Raw genomic sequence first — 8,053 nt, forward strand, 5'->3', positions numbered from 1 at the left:
TCTTCAGGCAAAGATGAAGATGAGAAAACAAATGAAAAGTTTAATTCTAAAAATGTATATGTTTTATTCCCCCCATCATTTTATTTGTATTTTTGCATAGATCTACTCGGTTCCATTCACTAGATCAAAACTTCAAAAAAGTTGCATGTTAATTTCAGAGAGTAAAATAAGCCAAGCCAACCAATGAAGCTATGGCTTTCAAATAACCATTTCAGGTTTATTTCCAAGCATGTTACATTCACGTATTCATGGATTTCCTTTGGAACTGACCAATCAGAAAGCAGGATGAGTAATGACACACCTGACCTTAGATTTTCACTGAATTCAAGCTGATTTGCTGCCATAAGAACTTTACGAATGGTAAATCAAAAACAAACAAAAACATAGGGCATCATTTCACAAACCCAACTTCCATACAAGTTCAGCAACATCCCATCAAAATATGAAAGCGTTTCAATGAGAGGCTGACGAATTTGTACTTAAGATGGTTTTGTGAAACGATGCCTAGATTCCTAACAAGTTTTGAATTTATAATCATTATTTTCATGCAACAGAATTCTTGACAGAGCAATAGATAAATAGATTTAAGTATATTCTGGTAATGTAGTAGAAGTAGGAAACTTTGTTATCCATCAAATATTGGATATTGGAAATATGATCATTGTGAATATCTGTTTAACATTATGTAAATTGATAAAGTGATGTACATGTATATGTAAATAGCTCTTTTGGTGAAAATACATAGATGAGCATGTAATAAGTAGTTCTTTGTACATCTGTTGTAAAGTGTGAATAAAAAGCCTATTTGAAAAAAAAAGTAATAAACCCAACATCCTTTGTGTAGTAATTTTGTACTTGAAGTCATTACACTCAGCTCATCCAGTTGTATTTTTTACATGCAGATTACAGCAAGATGCAGGGTTTCCACGGTCATGGAGAAACCTTGAAAGTCATGAAAAAATGTTTTTGTTTTGTTTTGTTGTTGTTGTTTTGTATGAAAAGTCATGGAAAATGAAAAAAATATCCCAAAGTCGTGGAATGTCATGGAAATTGATCGTGGGTGTGGGCCGTATGTGGCTATGGCAGCCTTCAGGTTAGAACTAACAAATGTGTGTGCCGCTTGGATGCCGCAATGAACCCACACCAAAATGGTACTTATCTGGTCATCGAAAAAAGCAAAGTTGGTCATGGAAAGTTGTGAAATTTGATTCTCAAATTTCATAAAAAACTACCCGCTCTTTGCCGTGCCATATCTTCCACTTCACTATACCAGTGCATGTGCGGTTGTAGTGTAGAAATGAGTTGAAAAGCTGAATGAGAACAAAGACAGGTTTGTTGCAATCGAGTACTAGTACTCGATTAAACTATTACCTACAGCAAAAACTAGTATCTGCGTGTTGTGGTCATTGGTCACAATCTTAATCATTTTCTTCCCACCTGACTGCCGGTTTTTATGTGCATTTTCCCCTAGTTTTCATATCTTCATTATGTAATTGTTGTAGATTGGAATTGTATATATTGTAAATTAAATGTGCAAAGATGCCCCTCCCCTGCTTCTCGAGTCAATGACAAATTGTTTCCCTCCTTTCATCTGGAGTACCCCCTATAGGAAAAAGAGGTGGATCTAGGGGGGGGGGGGGGCTGCCCCTGGCCCAAAACAGGTAAATTTAACCTTTTTTGAAGAACAAAATGAAGACGGGCCCCCTCCCCCTTTCCTCAAGGGGGGGGGGGGGGTAGATGGATGTTGAGTAAACATACCTCCCCCTCCAACTTATTCGCTTGCTAGCTGATTAGGCGCTCAAGAAATAAACAAATCAGTGCTCACTACCCCTCCCCCCACCCCATGAGAAAACACCTCCCCCCCCCCCCCTCCCACGCTTATTTGCCGGCTGGCTGATTCGGCGCTAAATATTCTCTCACGAATTGGGAAGAAACTAGTGCTCCTTACCCCCTCCCCCTTGTTGAGAAAGAAAAAAAACTCCTTTTATACCCTTACCCCCCCCCCCCCGCTTATTCGCCGCTAAATATTTTCTCCCGAATTTGGCCCCCTATTTGGCCCCTCCCTTGCCCCCGGCTAGGAATACCGTTGAATCGTTTCCATCCTTTTTGCAATGACGACCTTCGTCATTGCCTTGTTTTCGTTCACATTCTGCCCCATTAATATTCTCCTTTTCCTCCTTTTTGCAATGACGAACCTTCGTCATTGCCTTGTTTTCGTTCACATTCTGCCCCATTAATTGCAATGACGACCTTCGTCATTGCCTTGTTTTCGTTCACATTATTAATTGCAATGACGAACCTTCGTCATTGCCTTGTTTTCGTTCACATTCTGCCCCATTAATATTCTCCTCCTTAGTATCGTCAGGAAATCGCATTCGTTTTGCACGTAGTGTTTGTGATTCCTAGTTAGGTGCTTTCCTCATGTCCTTTTCATTTCAAATTTCATAGGCATAGTCTCTAGCATCTCATCAAGGTCACCTACTTTTTCGATTTTCGAAATCACTCATGCATAACCGTCCAGGCGCCATTTTGTCCGTTTCTGGTGCATTTTAAGGCCTTTCTATCTTCCTTCCTATCTCCACTATCCTAGATCCTACAAACTTCTAACAAATTCCTCTAGATAGTCTGAGAGATGTTCTTTCATCTGCGACAAATGACTTGACCTTCAAAATGCCATCTTCATACTCAAAATTCAAATCTAAAACCGACTCCGTCAAAAATCTCTCAAGTTCTTGAAAAATGGACCCCTAAATAATCTAAAACTGCCATAACTTTCTCATATAAATTCCGTTTTGTATTTAAATCTCACAGTATCTTTATCTCATAATTGCACATAGCCATGCCAAATTTCACGCTCCAATGGCTTTGCACAACATAAATAGCGCCCTCTAAAGTTCTGGGAATTGGCTTTCTGTCTGTGGCCGTATCTCCATAATGGCTTGGCAAACCCGTACCCTTTTTTGGATTTAGATACTTGAAGATATGCCCTTTCCAGCCATATACAAAATTATATACCCTATCACTGACCAAATTTGAGAAAATTGCCCTCCAAATTCGCCATTTTCAAGAAAATTGAGAAATAACTTCAACTTGCTCTAAAATGGCGATCGTTATACCTACATCAATGAAACTTTGCAGACATATGTATCCATATACGTGATAACTGTTTACCAAGTTTGGTAAAATTCGAATATGTCAGCGCAAAGTTATCGCCAAAAATGATGAGTTTACTATGGATTACGTAATAGCGCGTTCAATGCGCGCAATACATTGCGCGCAGTTAACAATGGTGTCAAACTGACCGCAATGAAGTGCCCTTTCGGATGATACCAAGTATTATATATGTTCACACAGAAAATTGTGAGTAAATCGCGTTTGAAGAAAGATCACTACACGAATTCCGCCGAGTTTCCGCCCGAACCTAACACGTTTCGGCTATGACGTCATTTTTTCAGACTGCTTTTCGCCCCTTAAACGTCCTTTTTTTCCTTGAAAATTTGCAGTGACATGCCGAGTTCCAATACGCAGGGCACCTCTTGGCCGGATTTTTGAAATTGGTCAAGGGGGCCATTTAAGACGCCATTTTGTCCTATACATCTATTTTACATCACGTGTTTCGATAGGATTATCATAGAAAAAAAAGAGAGTGGTTTACAATAACAACCATGAAATTCTCTTTCTAATGATACCAAATACGGCCCATAAAGAGACGTAAAGAGAGAGAGAAAAAACAATTTAACTCCGGCCATAATACAGATCCTGCACGTTTTCCGCCCATTCATTACACGCATTGTCTATGGGGCATATCGGGTTCACGCTTTTGGCCCCCAGAACGAACTTGATTGCAATGTCAAACATGCACCAAATCCCATTGGTTTGTGCACGCAGTGCTTGCGAGCCCTTTCTAGGTTCTTTCCCCTATCCCAATTTCTTTCAAACTTCGTAGGCATAGTCACTACCATCCCATGAAGGTCACTGTTGATGCCTTTCTTTCGCCCTACCTATCTCCAATATCACAGAAGCTACAGACTTCGTACAAATTGCTCTGGATAGTCCGAGAGAAGCTCTTTCGTAGAAACACGGCGTCATTGCACGCACATCGTTCCGACACGATTGCATTTCTAGTATTTGCAATGACGAACCTTCGTCATTGCCTTGTTTTCGTTCACATTCTGCCCCATTAATATTCTCCTTTTCCTCCTTTTCCTTTTCCTTATCCTTATCGTCAGGAAATCGCATTCGTTTTGCACGTAATGTTTGTTATTCCTAGTTAGGTGCTTTTCTCATGTCCTTTTCCTTTCACATTTCATAGGCATAGTCTCTAACATCCCTTCAAGGTCACTACATTCTTCGATTTTCGAAATCACTCATGCATAACCGTCCAGGCGCCATTTTGTCCGTTTCTGGTCCATTTTAAGGCCTTTCTTTCTTCCTTCCTATCTCCACTATCCTAGATCCTACACATTTCTAACAAATTCCTCTAGATAGTCTAAGAGATGTTCTTTTATCTGCGACGTATAACCTGCCCTTCAAAATGCCATCTTCATACTCAAAATTCAAATCTGAAACCGACTCCGTCAACTATCTCTCAAATTCTTGAAAAATTGACACCTAAATAATCTAAAACTGCCATAACTTTCTCATATAAATTCCGTTTTGTATTTAAATCTCACAGTATCCTTATCTCATAATTGCACATAGCCATGCCAAATTTCACGCTCCAATGACTTTGCACAACATAAATAGCGCCCTCTAAAGTTCTGGGAATTGGCTTTCTCTCTGTGGCCGTATCTCCATAATGGCTTGGCAAACCCGTACCCTTTTTTGGATTTAGATACTTGAAGATATGCCCTTTCCAGCCATATACAAAATTATATACCCTATCACTGACCAAATTTGAGAAAATTGCCCTCCAAATTCGCCATTTTCAAGAAAATTCCAAAATAACTTCAACTTGCTCTAAAATTACGATCCTTTGACCTACGTCAATAAAACTTGGCACACACATGTATTTATATACGTGACAACTGTCCGCAAAGTTTGGTAAAATTTGATTATGTCAGCGCAAAGTTATCTCAAAAAATGATGTATTTACTATGCATTGCGTGATAGCGCGTTAAATGCGTGCAATACATTGCGCGAAGATAACAATGGTGTCAAACTGACCGCAATGAAGTGCCCTTTCGAATGATACCAAGTATAGTATATGTTCACACAGAAAATTGTGAATAAATCGCATTTGAACAAAGATCACTACACGAATTCCGCCGAGTTTCCGCCCGAATCTAACACGTATCGGCTATGACGTCATTTTTTCAGACTGCTTTTCGCCCCTTAAACGTCCTTTTTTTTCCTTGAAAATTTGCAGTGACATGCCGAGTTCCAATACGCAGGGCACCTCATGGCCGGATTTTTAAAATTGGTCAATGTGGCTATTTAAGACGCCATTTTGTCCTATAAATCTATTTTACATCACGTGTTTCGATAGGATTATCATGGGAAAAAAGAGAGTGGTTTACAATAACAATCATGAAATTCTCTTTCTAATGATACCAAATACGGCTCATAAAGAGACATAAAGAGAGAGAGAAAAAACAATTTAACTCCGGTCATAATACAGATCCTGTACGTTTTCCGCTCATGCATTACACGCATTGTCTATGGGGCATATCGGGTTCACGCTTTTGACCCCCAGAACGATCTTTATTGCAATGACGAACATGCACCAAATCCCCTTGGTTTTTGCACGCAGTGCTTGCGAGCCCTTTCCACGTCCTTTCCCATATCCCAATTTCTTTCAAACTTCGTAGGCATAGTCACTACCATCCCATCAAGGTCACTGTTGAGGCCTTTCTTTCGCCCTACCTATCTCCAATATCACAGAAGCTACAGACTTCGTACAAATTGCTCTGGATAGGGCGAGAGAAGCTCTTTCGTTTGACACGTAGAAACATGGCGTCATTGCACGCACATCGTTGTGACACGATTGCATTTCTAGTCTTGGTTCTTCTTATCGTCCGAAAATCCCATTCGTTTTGCACGTTGTGCTTGTTATCACTAATTATGCCCTTTCCTCATGTCCGTTTCCTTTCAAATTTCATAGGCATAGTCTCTAACATCTCATCAAGGTCACTACATTCTTCGATTTTCGAAATCACTCATGCATAACCGTCCAGGCGCCATTTTGTTCGTTTCTGGTCCATTTTAAGGCCTTTATATCTTCCTTCCTATCTCCACTATCCTAGATCCTACAAACTTCTAACAAGTTCCTCTAGATAATCTAAGAGGTGTTCTTTCATCTGCGACAAATAACCTGACCTTCAAAATGCCATCTTCGTACTCAAAATTCAAATCTAAAACCGACTCCGTCAAAAAAATCTCAAATTCTTGAGAAATTAACCCTAAATAATCTAAAACTGCCATAACTTTCTCATATAAATTCCGTTTTGTCTTTAAATCTCACAGTATCTTAATCTCATAAATGCACATATCCCTGCCAAATTTCACGCTCCAATGGCTTTGCAAAACATAGATAGCGCCCTCTAAAGTTCTGGGAATTGGCTTTCTTTCTGTGGCCGTATCTCCATTATGGCTTGGCAGACCCGTCCCCTTTTTTGGATTTTGATACTTGAAGATATGCCCTTTCCAGCCATATACAAAATTATATACCCTATCACTGACCAAATTTGAGAAAATTGCCCTCCAAATTCGCCATTTTCAAGAAAATTCCGAAATAACTTCAACTTGCTCTAAAATGACGATCCTTATACGTACGTCAATGAAACTTGGCAGACACATGTATCCATATATGTGACAACTGTCTGCCAAGTTTGATAAAATTCGAATATGTCAGCGCAAAGTAATCGCCCAAAATGATGAATTTACTATGCATTACGTAATAGCGCGTTTAATGCGTGCAATACATTGCGCGCATATAAAAATGGTGACAAACTGACTGCAATGAAGTGCCCTTTCGAATGATACCAAGTATAGTATATGTTCACACAGAAAATTGTGAGTAAATCGCATTTGAACAAAGGTCACTACACGAATTCCGCCGAGTTTCCGCCCGAATCTAACACATATCGGCTATGACGTAATTTTTCAAAATGCTTTTCGCCCCCTAAACGTCCTTTTTTTTCCTTGAAAATTTGCAGTGACATGCCGGGTTGCAATACGCAGGGCACCTCATGGCCGGATTTTTGAAATTGGTCAAGGGGGCCATTTAAGACGCCATTTTGTCCCATAAATCTATTTTACATCACGTGTTTCGATAGGATTATCATAGAAAAAAAAGAGAGTGGTTTACAATAACAATCATAAAATTCTCTTTCTAATGATACCAAATACGGCCCATAAAGAGACATAAAGAGAGAGAGAAAAAACAATTTAACTCTGGTCATAATACAGATCCTGTACGTTTTCCGCTCATGCATTACACGCATTGTCTATGGGGGCAAATCGGGTTCACGCTTTTGACCCCCAGAACGATTTTGGTTACAATGACACATATGCACCAAATCCCCTTGGTTTTTGCACGCAGTGCTTGCGAGCCCTTTCTACGTCCTTTCCCATATCCCAATTTCTTTCAAACTTCGTAGGCATAGTCACTACCATCCCATCAAGGTCACTGTTGAGGCCTTTCTTTCGCCCTACCTGTCTCCAATATTACAGAAGCTAAAGACTTCGTACAAATTGCTCTGGATAGTCCGAGAGAAGCTCTTTCGTTCGACACGTAGAAACACGGCGTCATTGCACGCACATCGTTGTGACACGATTGCATTTCTAGTCAGGTGGGCTGTATAACGTACAGACCACCTTATAATTTCGTTAGAATTGCCTTTATTTATCAGGTGGGCTGTATAACGTACAGACCACCTTATAATTTCGTTAGAATTGCCTTTATTTATTTATTTATCAGGTGGGCTGTATAACGTACAGACCACCTTATAATTTCGTTAGAATTGCCTTTATTATTTATTTATTTATTTATTTATTTATTCAGGTGGGCTGTATAACGTACAGACCACCTTATAATTTCGTTAGAATTGCC

This window comes from Strongylocentrotus purpuratus, unplaced genomic scaffold (genome assembly GCF_000002235.5).
Source record: "Strongylocentrotus purpuratus isolate Spur 01 unplaced genomic scaffold, Spur_5.0 spur5_scaffold_1, whole genome shotgun sequence".
In the NCBI taxonomy this organism is placed as follows: Eukaryota; Metazoa; Echinodermata; class Echinoidea; order Camarodonta; family Strongylocentrotidae; genus Strongylocentrotus; species Strongylocentrotus purpuratus.